At 35.6% G+C, this 14,677-nt stretch overlaps 1 pseudogene; it reads right to left on the bottom strand.

The window, feature by feature from the left end:
• Window positions 1–2,232: 2,232 nt before the first annotated feature.
• On the bottom strand, window positions 2,233–3,166 carry LOC119505389 (annotated as a pseudogene).
• Window positions 3,167–14,677: the final 11,511 nt, after the last annotated feature.

Here is a 14,677-nt window from a genome sequence, read left to right as displayed (position 1 = left end):
TGAAAGATTTTAGTGATATTGAATTTGATCCCCTCTTTCACAAAGAGACAACTGAAGTCTAGTAAGGAAGAGTGACTTGTTAAAGGATACAGTGATTTGAGTGACATTTTTAGCAGATTTATAATGAGGGATTTCTTCAAGGGAGATAATTTTTCTGCTTCTGACTTTAATGCTTACCTCCCACTAATGGGGTTATTGAACTTATTACTCCTTTATTTTCACAAATGTGGTTAAGCAGAAAATCACCATTATGTATCTTTGTATTTGTTGTTTTATACACATACACAGATCCATTAGTATACCATTCTTATGTTTAGGGATTCAGTGACAAGACATAATGAATAGATTCAGGAATATGTCTATTATATTAACCCACTAAACATATATTTGCAATATAAGGTTTGTAAAATAAAATTCCTATTGTTAGGTGTGTGAGAAGAGTATGAGGTAGAGAAACAAATGATAAGAGTCCAGTAAGGAATGATGTAGACAGGTTAGGATAGATCAAAATCTTTCAATATTAGTTCTCACTATGTGTGTAGCATTCCAAGGAAGAAGGATTCCTATATCCCATTTTCACAAGCTCTTATTTGAGTCACGAATCTCCTAAACATGATGCTCAACAACCAGTTATTCTACCTTAACTTGCACATTTAAGGGAAAGGAAACAATCAAAGCAGTCAATTCCAATTTTGGTCATCCATTTATAGGGCTTAAATATCCTTATCTCTATTTCACACCCACTAGGTGGATAAAGGGGCCAATCTGGAGATCAAATTGATCTTTAAAAGTAGTAATATATAATGTCATAAGGAAACAAATGTGACCCAGTGTTCTACACACAAATGCCAGCTTGTAAAGCACAAGAGGTCCTTGGGTTTTATTCCCATTTTGGAATGTTTTCACACAGTGCATTTCAAAATGCCAGCTATCAATCTAAGAAATTTAATGACTTTAGCTTGTGCAATTATAATGTGTAATTAGGAGTGTACATTAGTGTTGCTAGAACTGAGGCAGATAAAGTAGAATTAATGCAAAAAAAAATGCATAGATGAATGCTTTTTTTCCTGAATTATTAGTATGTATTCCTTTATACATCCATTACATCTAGCAATCACAGCAATACGTGTACTTAGAAGCTATAAAGTATGTTCAAGGCACATATTAGACCTTAAGTTAATTTTGTTTTATCTAACATTTAATAAGCACTTAATAATATTAGTGTCAATTTTATTACTTATATGTTTATTCCCCATTTTCTGTCCAAGACATGAGACAGATTCTTTAGATAACAGAAATTCATAACTCAGTTCTTGAGCACAAAATGTTCACAATCCCATGTTGGAGAAAATGATTTAATAAACAATAATATCATAAAAATACCTCTAGGAAACAGTTGTTTGTGAGTACAAAAAGGAATATTTAACACAGATCAAGAAGGAGAAGAAGAGAAGTAATGCTTTCTGGCAGAAGTGATACAGGGCTTAAGAATTAACATTCAAGGATGTACTTTCCTCAGGCCCTTCCCTTTGTTCTTTATAATGTAAGCAGGTTGAACTTTATTTCTCCTTTAAAGTCAAGGTATTGTTCTCTTCATGTCCTCTCTAATTGCCATTCCCTCTACTTATATACTTTCCTCTGCCCAACTTGCATCTTTAGTCATCCTTTAAAACTACAACAAAATTACTCCATTGAGGGAAGACTTCCTTCCCTGCATACCAAACTCAGGCATTTTGTTTTGGATTTTTATTGGTGTTTTTGTTGCTTGTTGATTTGCAGTTTATTATAAATTTCAGAAAGCTTTACTAATTAATGTTTGTTTTTCCATAAATTATAAATTAGCATAAGAACTACTAGATTCACCATAAAATATTAAGCACCTGAATGTACAAAAGACATTTAGTAAACATGAAATACATTTTAGAGTAATTGAAACAGTACACAATTGAAAGTTTGAACAAATAAAAATTTTACATGACATGAAGTGTTGGGCAAGTTTTATACTATGGGGGAATTATACATATAAATTCAGGGAATGTATGAAATATGACCATTTAGGGAAATGCAAAATTTTGGTATGACTATAATTTGGTACACTCTTTTTTTAAAATTAATATCTGAAACAACCTGTTTCTTATGTGTTTTCATATATCTTATGAAATCAAGGACAAATAAATACATACATATATACCCATACATACATGTAGATATATATTTACTTAATATAAGCATTTAAAACCACTTTTTATTTTTCAGTCTTTCCAAAGCTTCTTTCACATCTTTATTCTGCAGGCTATAAATCAGGGGGTTTAACATGGGAAATCACAATGGTGTAAAACAAAGAGGTCATTTTGTCTTGATCTAAGGAATGGGAAGATCTTGGGCCTGAAATATATGAAGAGTATAGTTCCTTGGAAAATTGCTACAGCCATCAGATGGGAATGTAGGTGGAGAAAGCCTTGAAACTTCCCTTAGCCGAGCGGACCTTTAAAACTGATAGGATGATATAACAATAAGTTGCAAGAACTACTGAAATGCTACTCAGCTTGATGAAGCCAAAAATGATGAATAATACCAGTTCATTGACATGTACATCAGAACATGGAAGGAGGTAAAGAGGAGACAAGTCATGAAAGAAATGATCAATCATATTTGACCCATAGAAACATAAGTGGAATGCTAATATTGTATGTGTCAGAGCATCAGTCATTCCCATCAGGTAAACCCCAGTCATGAGTATGGAGCTCATCCTATTGGACATGTTGACTGTATAGAGCAAGGGGTCACTAATGGCCTTGTAACTATCAAAGACCATCACTGTCAGCAGCAGACACTCAACATCTGCAAAGATACAGAAGACTAAATATTGCAACTCACATCCAAAAAAGGAAATTGATTTGTTCCTGGCAAAGAAGTCCACCAGCATCTTGGGCCCAATTGCTGTGGAATAGCAGAGGTCACAGAAGGAGAGGTGGCTGAGGAAAAAGTACATGGGTGTGAGAAGTTTGGAATCCATTATAATTAAAATGATCATTCCAAGGTTTGCCAGAATATTAATGAGGTAAACAACTAGGAGTATGGTGAATAGGGCCCCTTTGATGTTAGAGTTAGTAGTTATTCCCAAGAAAAGGAATCCAGTCAAGGAGGAACAATTTTCCCTGTCCATACTAGTTTCCTCTTGACTAAACTGTTGAAAAAATAATCAAGAAAATGGTATATCCATGTTTAACTCTCTGGACATCCACAAACTATTATCTGTAAATAAGGACATTATTTTATTTTCTCTAAATTTTCTTCCTTATATCAGAATATTACCCAGACATGTGTCAGCCTCTAAAAAAGTATTCTTGACTATTTGATGATAGTGAAAGTTATCTGTAATCAGAATTGAGAAACTTTGGTCTACATCTACGTGTCATTCATGCAATACGTGACACCTCATGTTCCTCACTTTCTCTTGGCCTTCACTTGTTTATATCAGGGAGTTTAATTGGATTAGTTATGAACTCATTTCATTGTCAAAATATTGTTTTAAAACACACATGTTAGAGAGATAAGGATCCAAGATATAGGACCAAAAATCTGATATGCTTGAAAATATTTACATGGACCAAAAACAGTTATAACAATTATTAGGTTCTTCCAAATTCATGATTGGTTTAATATACTTGTGCTGTAGCTCTGGAAATTATGAGACTATAACTGACAGTAATAAAGAAAACCATTATGCAACTGGTTTGGGTTTGTTGTCTTTATTATTTAGTGAGATAAGAAATATGTTTTATTGAGGTTTTCTCTAGAAAGTTATTACTGCTTTACCAGAACATTCATTACCTATTTGTAAATGTGGTCTACTGCCAAAGGACAAGTTTCTTGACCAATGACAGAGAAGTGCTGAAAAAATAAAAAAGTAAACAACAGTTAACATACACATTTTCATCCCTTTGGATTTTAAGTTGACATTTCCAATAAAAACAGATATGGAAGATGAGACAATAAATGTTTCTGAAATATATAGTGTTCAATTTCTTCTGTAACTGTATTTTTATATTTATATATGTGGTATGATTGTGTAGATATGTAAAATCTCTGTGTTGATATATGAGATTTGGAATATGATTGCTGGTCTGATTTATTTTTATTTTCACACTTAAGTAAATATGACATATGATCCACATGGAGTTGAATTTTCACAAGTTGATATTTGTAACATGCATCACAAATATATTTGAAATAAAACTGAAAATGAAATCTGAAAGTCAGGTATACACTTATACAATGATAAAAGAAGTAAAGTTTTCTTCTGAACCTAGATTAAAATAATTAAAAACTTATTTTCATGTGTGGGTAGTAATACAATCAATCAGATTCCTTCAGCTCTAAGAAGAAAATATTTTTGGTCTTGTATTTTGCAGAGTTTGTTGTTTTCTACCTGAGAAATGATACCTATACCTGAGAAATGATACCTATGAAATGATTCATTTACTAATCCTTCATATATTTTTTTCCAAAAATAGTTTTTTCCCCTATATTCTTTAAATTTGGAGACTCATAAGCCTACCTGAGTTGTGCAGGTCTTTCTGTCCTTGTCTCTGGTAGCTGAACAATAAGCAGATGACATTTTATTTTCCCTAGTAGTACACTTGGAACTTAAATCCCTGAAGCTCCTGCCTTCACACTTCTGTGTTACGCAAACCTGAGATTAATTAGATTACATGTTGTGTTTTCCCTGGTGAATAGTACAATAATGTTCACAAATACTGAACTTTTAATTCTTCACTCTTGTAACCAAATTGACCAATACCAAGAAAGGTATATGCAACAGAATTTTAATTAATAATTTTTTGTTAGAGGAGTTGTAGGTTTGCAGAAATATCATACATAAAAAATACAAAATACAGAGTTGCCATATACCGCCCTATTATTAACACCTTGCCTTAGTGGGGTACATTTGATATAATTCATGTAAGAATTTTTTTTAATTGTCCCATTAACTGTAGTCCATCATTTTCAATACAGTTCATTGTGTTGTACAATCCTACATTTTTTTCTTTTACTTTTTATTCTATAACATATGAAAAATGTAAAATTTACCCTTTAAACACATTTACATATATAACTCAGTTGCAGTCAATTACAGTCACAATATTGTGGTGCCATCAATACCATCAATTACCAAAACTTTACAATTAGACCAAATAGAAATTCTGTACAATTTAGGAATTAACTCTCCATTCCTTACACACCTAACCAGCCACTGGTAAACTATATTCTTGTTTCTGACTCTATGACTTTCCTTATTCTAATTATTTCATATCAATGATATCATATAATATTTGTCCTTTTGAGTCTGGCTTATTTCAGTCAGCATGATGTCTTCAAGGTCCATCCATGATGCCACATGAATCAGATCTTCATTCTTTTTTAACCTATAATTGATTTTTGTTATGCTTCCAAGCTTCACCACATCTACACCTTCCTTCTCCAGTCAAACAAATCTAGTCAAACTCAAAGAGAATCTCTACATAATCACTTCCAACTCCTTCTCAATATTCATTTTGTTTCTTCCATTTATGAAACAATTTTTTCACTTCATTTGGAAATGTTACTATGATTTAATGGTAATTTTTTTTATTAAATACAGTTTTATCAAAATACATTCACAAACCATAAAATCATCCATGATATACAATCCACGGTCCACAGTATGATAACAGTTATGCGCTCATCACCACAATCTATCTCTGAACATTTTCCTTACATCAGAAAGAACCAAAACAAGAATAAAAAATAAAAGTGAAAAAAGAACACCCAAATCATCCCCCCATCCCACCCCATTTGTCCTTTAGTTTTTATCCCCATTTTTCTACTCATCCATACACTAGATAAAGGGGGTGTGATCCACAAGGTCTTCAAGAATCACACTGTCACCGCTTGTAATCTACATTATTATATAATTGTCTTCAGGAGTCCTCACTGTTGGGTTGGAGTTTGGTCATTTCAGGTATTTACTTCTAGCTATTCCAATACATTAAAACCAAAGAGGTGTTATCTATATAGTGCATAAGAATGCCCACCAGAGTGACCTATCGACTCCATTTGAAATCTCTCAGCCACTGAAATTATTTCATCTCATTTTGCATCCCATGATGCTGCTTCAACATTCATCCCTGGGAGTCATATTCTGCATTGCCAGGGAGATTTACACCCCTGGGAGTCGGGTCCCACATAGAGGGGAGGGCAGCGAGTTCACCTGTTGAGATGGCTCAGTTAGAAAGAGAGAGGGCCACATCTGAGCAACAAAGAGTTACTCATGGGGAGACTCTTAGGCACAATTACATGAAAGTTTAGACTCTCCTTTGCAGTAATGAGCTTCATAAGGGCAAGTCCCGTGTTCAAGGGCTCAGCACATCAAACCGCCATTCCCAATTTTTGTGACAACTTCAACACCAGTCCAGGTGAGGATGTCCAACATATACACACCTTCCCCCAGATCCTCGGGGCTGGGGAGGGGGAGGCTGTAAAAATATTTTTATTATCTGCCCAAATTACTCTGGGATGTGTCACTATTTCACTCCAGCCTATACTAACCTACCATATCTCACTTCCTATTCAAAGTTCCATGCAATTGAGGTGTTTGAACAAATCGACTGTAGAGTTGTACCATTTAGAAAATTTAGTTCCTGTACCAAATAGATATCTCTTCCCTTGGTCTCTTATGGAAGTTAAAGGTTTAAAACACAATCAGTTTCCACCTTTACCCTTTGGCCTGGCTTGTCCTGGTCTTAACCAGACCTGCTTCATTCATATCACTAATTGAAGTCTGGGCTCTTTTTCAGCTTTTTTTTTTTTTTTGGCAGTGGCTGTATGCACTAATACTGACATTCATATCTGCTGAGCTCTAGCTCTGAGTTTCAGGTGTCTCAGAGATATGCGTTGTTCCAGAGACCAATCAAGTTACACACTAGGGGATCAGCATCCCAAGGTTTAGAGATAGGCATTACAATTCAGGGATAGAGTTAACTGCTGTAAGAGCTTACAATCTAGGGACTATTACAATTATTATATCCATGTTAGGCTATGTTCTAAGATTCAATTCTGAGTTTACACATTGTAGTTAGTCCATATTGGTGAGGCATCATCCCTCTCACCATGTTTTCTCCAACACTTTTACTCCTATATATATATATTTTCCTACAATTTTATAAAGTTATATTCACATACCATATATTTATCCAGTGTACAATCAGTTGTTCATGGTATCATCATAAAGTTGTACATTTATCACCACAATCAGCACTTGAACATATTGATTACAACAAGAAAAATTGTTTTTTTTAGCAATAAGAAAAAAATGATAAAAAGAAAAATAACATGTCATACAATACAATATACTAGTAAGGACAGCAAATAACACCACTACCAAGAATCCCATATTCCTTCCCTATATCCCCCTCTCATATACATTTAGCATTGGTATATTGCCTTTGTTACATTTATTGGAGGTATATTACAATGTTGCTTTTGACCGTAGACTCCAGTTTGCTTTGATTATGTTTTTCCCTGAATACCATCCCCTTTTCAACTCTCTACATGGTTGACATTCATTTGCTTTCCCAAATGCAAAAACATTTTTATATTTGTATATTTAGTAACAGTCATTAGCCACTCCAGTTTTTGCCACGTTATACAGTCCCAGTCTTTTTCATCTATCTTTACCTCTGGTGTCATACATTCTCCTATCCCACCTCTTTCAGCTTTACTCACAGACATCTTTCTTCAGTGTACTTAAAATACTGTGCTACCATCACACAGTATTATGCTATCTATTTCTGGATCTATGCAATAAATCCTAAACATTCTGTAATCCTTCAGGATCAAATGGCTGGTCTCTGCCCTCCTTCTTTCTCCTGGTCACCTGTGTTGTCAGCTTTTAACTCACAAAATTTGTTCATTAATGTCTGTTCATATTAGTGAGACCATACAGAATCTGTCCTTTTGTTTCTGGCTAACTTCACTCAACATAATGTCCTCAAGGTTCATCCACCTTATTACACGATCCATGTCTTTGTTCTGTCTTACAACTTCATAATATTCCATCATGTGTATATACCACAGTTTGTTTATCCACTCATCCTTTGATGGACATTTGTGCTGTTTCCATCTCTTGGCATTGTGAATAATGCTGCAATAAACATCAGTTTACAAATGTCTGTTTGTGTCTTAAGTTTCAGTTCCTCTGAGTATATACCTAGCAATGGAATAGCTGGGTCACATGGCAAATCTATATTTAGCTTCCTGAGGAAACTCCACACTGTGTTCCAGAGTGGTTGCACCATTCTACATTCCCACCAACAATGAATAAGTGTGCCTCTTTCTCCACATCCTCTCCAGCACTTGTAATTTTCTGTTTTTTGGATAATGGCCATTCTGGTAGGTGTGAGATGATATCTCATTGTAGTTTTGATTTGCATTTCCTTAACAGCCAGTGAAGTTGAGCATTTTTCCATATGTTTTTGAGCCATTTGTATTTCCTCTTCAAAAAAGTGTTCATGTCTTTTGCCCATTTTTTAATTGGATTTTTTGTCTTTCTGTTATTGAGATGCAGGATTCCTTTATATATTCAGAATATTAAACCCTTATCTGATATGTGGTTTCCAAATATCATGTCCCATTGTGTAGGTTGCCTTTTTACATTTCTGACAAAGTCCTTTGTTGTACAAACGTGTTTAATTTTGAGGAGATCCCATTTATCTATTTGTTCTTTGGTTGCTCACGCCTTGGGTGTGAGATCTAAGAAACCACCTCCTATCACAAGATCTTTAAGATATTGCCCTACATTTTCTTCTAAGAGTTTCATGGTCTTGGTGCTAATGTTTAGGTCTTTGATCCACTTTGAGTTAATTTTGGTATAAGGTGTGAGATGGACATCCACTTTCATTCTTTTGGAAATGGATATCCAGTTCTCCAAACACCATTTATTGAACAGGCTGCTCTTTCCCCATTGCTTCGGCTTCACTGCCTTATCAAAGATCAGTTGTCTGTATATGTGAGGGTCTACTTCTGAACACTCAATTTGATTCCATTGATCAGTGTATCTCTCCTTATGCCAGTACCATGGTGTTTTGAGCACTGTAGTTTTGTAATATGCTTCAAAGTCAGGTAGTGTGAGATTTCCCACTTCATTCCTCTTTCTCAAGATATTTTTGGCTATCTGGGGCACCTTACCCTTCCACATAAATTTAGCTATTGGTTTTTCTATTTCTGTAAAGTAAGTTGTTGGGATTTGAATTGGTATTGAATTGAATCTGTAAATCAGTTTAGGTAAAATTACCATCTTAACTATATTTAGTCTTCCAATCCATGAACATAGTATGTTCTTCCATTTTTTTAGGTCTTGTTCAATTTCTTTTAGCAGTTTCTTATAGTTTTCTATGTAAAGGTCTTTTGTGTCCTTGGTTAAGTTTATTCCTAACTACTTGATTCTTTTGGTTGCTATTGTAAATGGGATTTTTTCTTGATTTCCTCCTCTTGTTGCACATTACTTGTGTACAGGAACACTACAGATTTTTGCGTGTTGATCTTGTAGCCTGCTACTTTGCTGTATTCATTGACTAGTTCTAGTAGCTTTTGTGTAGATTTTTCTGGATTTCCTACATACAGAATCATGTCATCTGCAAATAGTGAAAGTTTTACTTCTTCCTCTCCAACTTGGATGCCTTTTATTTCTTTTTCTTGCCTAATTGCTCTAGCTAGGACTTCCAGCACAATGTTGAATAACAATGGTGATAGTGGGCATCCCTGTCTTGTTCCTGATCTTAGAGGAAAAGCTTTCAGTCTCTCCCCATTGACTGTGATGTTAGCTGTGGGTTTTTCATATATTGCCTTTATCATATTGAAAAAGTTCCCTTCTATTCCTATCCTTTGAAGTGTTTTCATCAGGAAAGGATGTTGAATTTTGTCAAATGCCTTTTCTGCATCAATTGAGATGATCATGTGTTTCTTCTGCTTTGATTTATTGATGTGGTGTATTACATTAATTGATTTTCTTGTGTTGAACCAGCCTTGAATACCTGGAATAAATCCCACCTGGTCATGGTGTATAATTCTTTTAATGTACTGCTGCATTTGATTTGCAAGTACTTTGTTCTGGATTTTTGTCTCTATATTCATTAAAGAAATTGGTCTATAATTTTCTTTTTTTGTAGTATCTTTGTCTGGTTTTGGTATTGGGGTGATGTTGGCTTCATAGAAAGAGTTAGGTAGATATCCCTCTTCTTCAATTTTTTTGAAGAGTTTGAGCAGGATTGGTACTAATTCATTCTTGAATGCTTGGTAGAATTCACATGTGAAACCATCTGGTCCTGGGCTTTTCCTTTTTGGGAGCTTTTTGATGACTGACTCAATATCTTTACTTGTTATTGGTTTGTTGAGGTCATCTATTTCTTCTTGAGTTAATGTTGGTTGTTTATGCTTTTCTAGGAAGTTGTTAATTTCATCTAAGTTGTCTAGTTTATTAGCATATAGTTGTTCATAGTATCTTCTGATTATCTCCTTAATTTCTGCAGGGTCAGTAGTTATATTTCCTTTCCCATTTCTGATTGCATTTATTTGCATCTGCTCTCTCTCTCTCTCTCTCTCTCTTGTTTTTTTTTTTTTGTTAGCCTATCCCGTGGTCCATCGATTTTATTAATTTTCTCAAAGAACCAACTTTTGGTTTTGTTGATTCTCTCTATTGTTTTCCTGTTCTCAATTGCATTTATTTCTGCTCTAATCTTTGTTATTTCTTCCCTTCTGCTTGCTTTGGGGTTAGTTTGCTGTTCTTTCTCTAATTCCTCCAGGTGAGCAGTTAACTCTTCAACTTTTGCTCTCTCTTCCCTTTTAATATAGGCAATTAGGACAATAAATTTCTGTCTCAGCACCTCCTTTGCTGCATCCCATCAGTTTTGATAAGTTGTGTTTTCATTGTCATTTGCCTCGAGGTATTTATTAATTTCTGTTGTAATTTCTTCCTTTACCCACTGGTTTTCTAAGAGGGTGTTGTTTAGCCTCCAAATGTTTGTGAATTTTATGACCTTCTGCCTTTTATTTATTTCCAACTTCATTCCATTGTGGTCTGAGAAAGTGTCTTGTATAATATCAATATTTTTAAATTTGTTGAGACTTACTTTGTGACCAACATGTGGTCTATCCTAGAGAATGTTCCATGAGCACTTGAGAAAAAAGTGTATCCTGCTGTTGTTGGATGTAGTGTTCTATAAATGTCTGTCAAGTCTATTTCATTTATCATACAATTCAACGTCTCTTTTTCTTTAGTGATCCTCTGTCTAGATGTTCTATCCATTGATGATAGTGGTATATTGAAGTCTCCAACTATTATTGTAGAGGTATCTATTTCTCCTTTCAGTGATCGCAGTGTTTGTTTCATGAATTTTGGGACATTCTGGCTTGGTGCATAAATATTTATGATTATGTTTTCTTGATGAATTGACCCTTGTATTAATCTATAGTGTCCTTCTTTGTCTCTTTTCATTGTTTCACTTTTGAAGTCTAACTTGTCTGTTATTAATACAGCTACTCCCGCTTTTTTTCTGGTTGCTGTTTGCATGAAATATCTTTTTCCAACCTTTCAATTTCAGTCTATTTTTGTCCTTGTGTCTAAAGTGAGTTTCTTGTTGACAGCATATAGATGGGTCCTGTTTTTTAATCCATTCTGCCAGTCTGTGTCTTTTTATTGGGGAGTTTAATCCATTTATGTTCAGTGTTATTACTGTAAGGGGAGTACTTTCTACTACCATTTTGTTTTTTGGATTTTATATGTCATATGTTATTTTTTCCTCTCCTTTTACCTTTCCTGATAATCTTCATTTATGCACTCTTCTCCAACTCTCTCTCTCCTGTCTTTTCCTATCAGCCTGTAACACTCCCTTTAGTATTTCTTGTAGTGCCGGTCTCTTACTCACAAACTCTCTCAGTGTCTGTTTGTCTGAAAATGTTTTAATCTCTCCCTCATTTTTGAAGGAAAGTTTTGCTGGATATAGAATTCTTGGTTGACAGTTTTTCTCTTTCAGTATCTTAAATATATCATGCCACTGTCTTCTTGCCTCCATGGTTTCTGTAGAGAACTCTGTACATAGTCTTATTGACCTTCCCTTGTATGTGGTGGATTGCTTTTCGCTTGCTGCTTTCAGAATCCTCTCTTTGTCTTTGACATTGGACAACCTGACCAGAAATTGTCTTGGAGTAGATCTATTGGGATCTATTCTATTTGGGGTATGTTGTACTTCTTGAATCTCTAATTTTCTGTCTTTTATAAGAGTTGGGAAATTTTCAGTGAATATATCTTCTGTTACTCTTTCTGCCCCTTTTCCCCTTTCTTCTCCTTCTGGGATACCCATAACATGTATGTTTGTGTGGTTCATGTTGTCACTCAGCTCCCTAAGACCCTGCTAATATTTTTCCATTTTTTTCACCATCTGTTCTTTTGTGTGTATGAATTTGAATGACCTGTCTTCCAATTCACTGATCTTTTCTTCTGCCCATTCAAATCTACTGTTGTTTCCCTCCATTGTGTTTTTCATCTCCTCCATCGTGGCCTTCATTCCCATGAGTTCTGCCATTTGTTTTTTTTAAGTTTATGAATTCTTCTTTATGGTCATCTAGTGTCTTCTTTATATCCTTCAGCTGTTTTGCTATATCTTCCTTCATTTAATCAAATTTATTTAGCATTAGTTGCCTCCACTCCTGTATCTCAGCTGAGCTATTAGTTTGTTTCTTTGGCTGGTCCATGTTTTCATGTTTCCTGGTACAGCTTGTTATCTTAAGTTGTCTAGGCATCTGATTTTCTTGATTAGTTTATTTTGGAGCTTGTTTTCTATCTTTTACCTAGTGGTTTTCTTGTTGGTAAGTTTTGTTCTTTGGCCTCTGTTATTCAGTTCAACTTATTCTAAACCTCTCACTTAGGTTCTATTTAGTTGACCAGAATTTTTCTGCCATTGTTTTTTCTGTTTCTTGCTCTGCCTCTATGTAACCTTTTTGTGAGTGGGTCTCCTCAGATATGGTCGACACTTGTCAGATTTTCCCAGTCTGGTGAGGCCCAGGTCTCATTGGGAGGGTATGGAGTTTTCCTGAGAATGAGACCCTCCTATGAGGCCTTTAGAGTTGGTGCTTTTCCTCTCCTGTCCAGCCAGTGGCACTTGCCAGCCCACAGCTCCCCCATCAGTGTAAGGAGATATGGAGACTTTAGTTCTCCTGGTGACTCTGATCCTGTCAGGGGTGTGGGTGACTGAAGATGGAATCTGAATTCCAGCCCCTGGGGTCTGAGTTCCCAAAAGGAGGACTGCCAGTTGAGCTGGACCTCCCTCCATTCTCCCAATCCTCAGAACTCCAGTTATCTCTCAGGGGCACTATTCCCCTCTCCCCTCTCCTCTTTGGGGCCTCTCCAGGTAGATTCCTTGGTCAGCCTGAATTGCCAATTAAAGATGGGGGTGGACACCTTCAGTAGTGAATAAGCAACTCAAAGACACTGTGGGTACTCTGTTTCCCCCCAAGCCCAGCCTAGTCCCTCAACCTGGGCTTTCTGATAGAAAATATCCACATATATTCCTTTTAGATTAAAAAATATATAGAAAAAAAAAACAAGAAAAAAAAAAAGGAAAAAAAAAAGAGTCTCTTTTAAACGTCTTTCCCCAGCCTAGAAGTTTTGTCAGTGTCAAAATAGAGCATTTAAAGTTATGCTTTGGGCTATTGTCTGATAATTACTCTCTAACAGCTTCAGTTCCACCCCTCCTGGGGGCTACTGAAATGCAAAAAGATAAGGGATCTGTGAGAAGCCAGAATGAACAAAATGTAGGGGAAAAAACGTTTTTTTTTTTTGGAGTCTGGGAATGGGTGCTCACTTTTACATGCCCCCGCTTCTCGGAGCCCAGATGTTCTTTAGCACCCCAGCTCCCAAAATTAGTTAATTAATTTGTTAATTAATTCTGCAGTTGAGGCTGGGTTGAGCCTCCCTTCTTGCCCTCAGCAGATTGCTGTTTTTTGTTTTCTTTCCCCCCCCCTTCAGGATGCTGGCAGCAAGACATTCTGTGAGGTCTGCATGGGGAGGGGCACCAGACCCCTGGTCCGGGAAAATTACAATTTTTGCTGTGATCTCAGCTTTTCCTCCAATTCCAAACTTGTGTCCAGTCTGTGACTGGTTACTGGACACCCCCAAAACACTGTTTCATATAGTTCTTGGGTAATTGCCAGCTGCTCTAGGGGAGAGATGAAATTCTGCTCCTCACCATGCCACCATCTTGCCCCACCCTCTGTAATGGTAATTTTTAAAAAATGCTTTCATTGAGGTATAATTCACATAAAAAATTCAGACTTTAAAGTATATACTTATGTGGCATTTTAGAATAACCACATGATTGGGCAGCCATCAACACTATCTATGAACATATTCATCACTCCAAAAAGAAACCCATACCCACTAGCAGTCAATCTCCAACCTAACTTCTCCCACCCCCAATCACTAACAACCACTAACCTGCTTTCCAACTCTATTTATTTCACATTTCTGGATATTTACCACAAATGGCATCATAATATATGGTCTTTTGAGTCAGAATTCTTTCACTTCTTGTAATGTTTTCAAGCTTCATCCATGTTGTAGCCTTTATCAGTACTTCATTTA

This window comes from Choloepus didactylus, chromosome 10 (genome assembly GCF_015220235.1).
Source record: "Choloepus didactylus isolate mChoDid1 chromosome 10, mChoDid1.pri, whole genome shotgun sequence".
Taxonomy (NCBI): Eukaryota; Metazoa; Chordata; class Mammalia; order Pilosa; family Megalonychidae; genus Choloepus; species Choloepus didactylus.
Note: the sequence above shows the minus strand (reverse complement) of the source record. Positions and strands in the feature narration are given on the sequence as shown.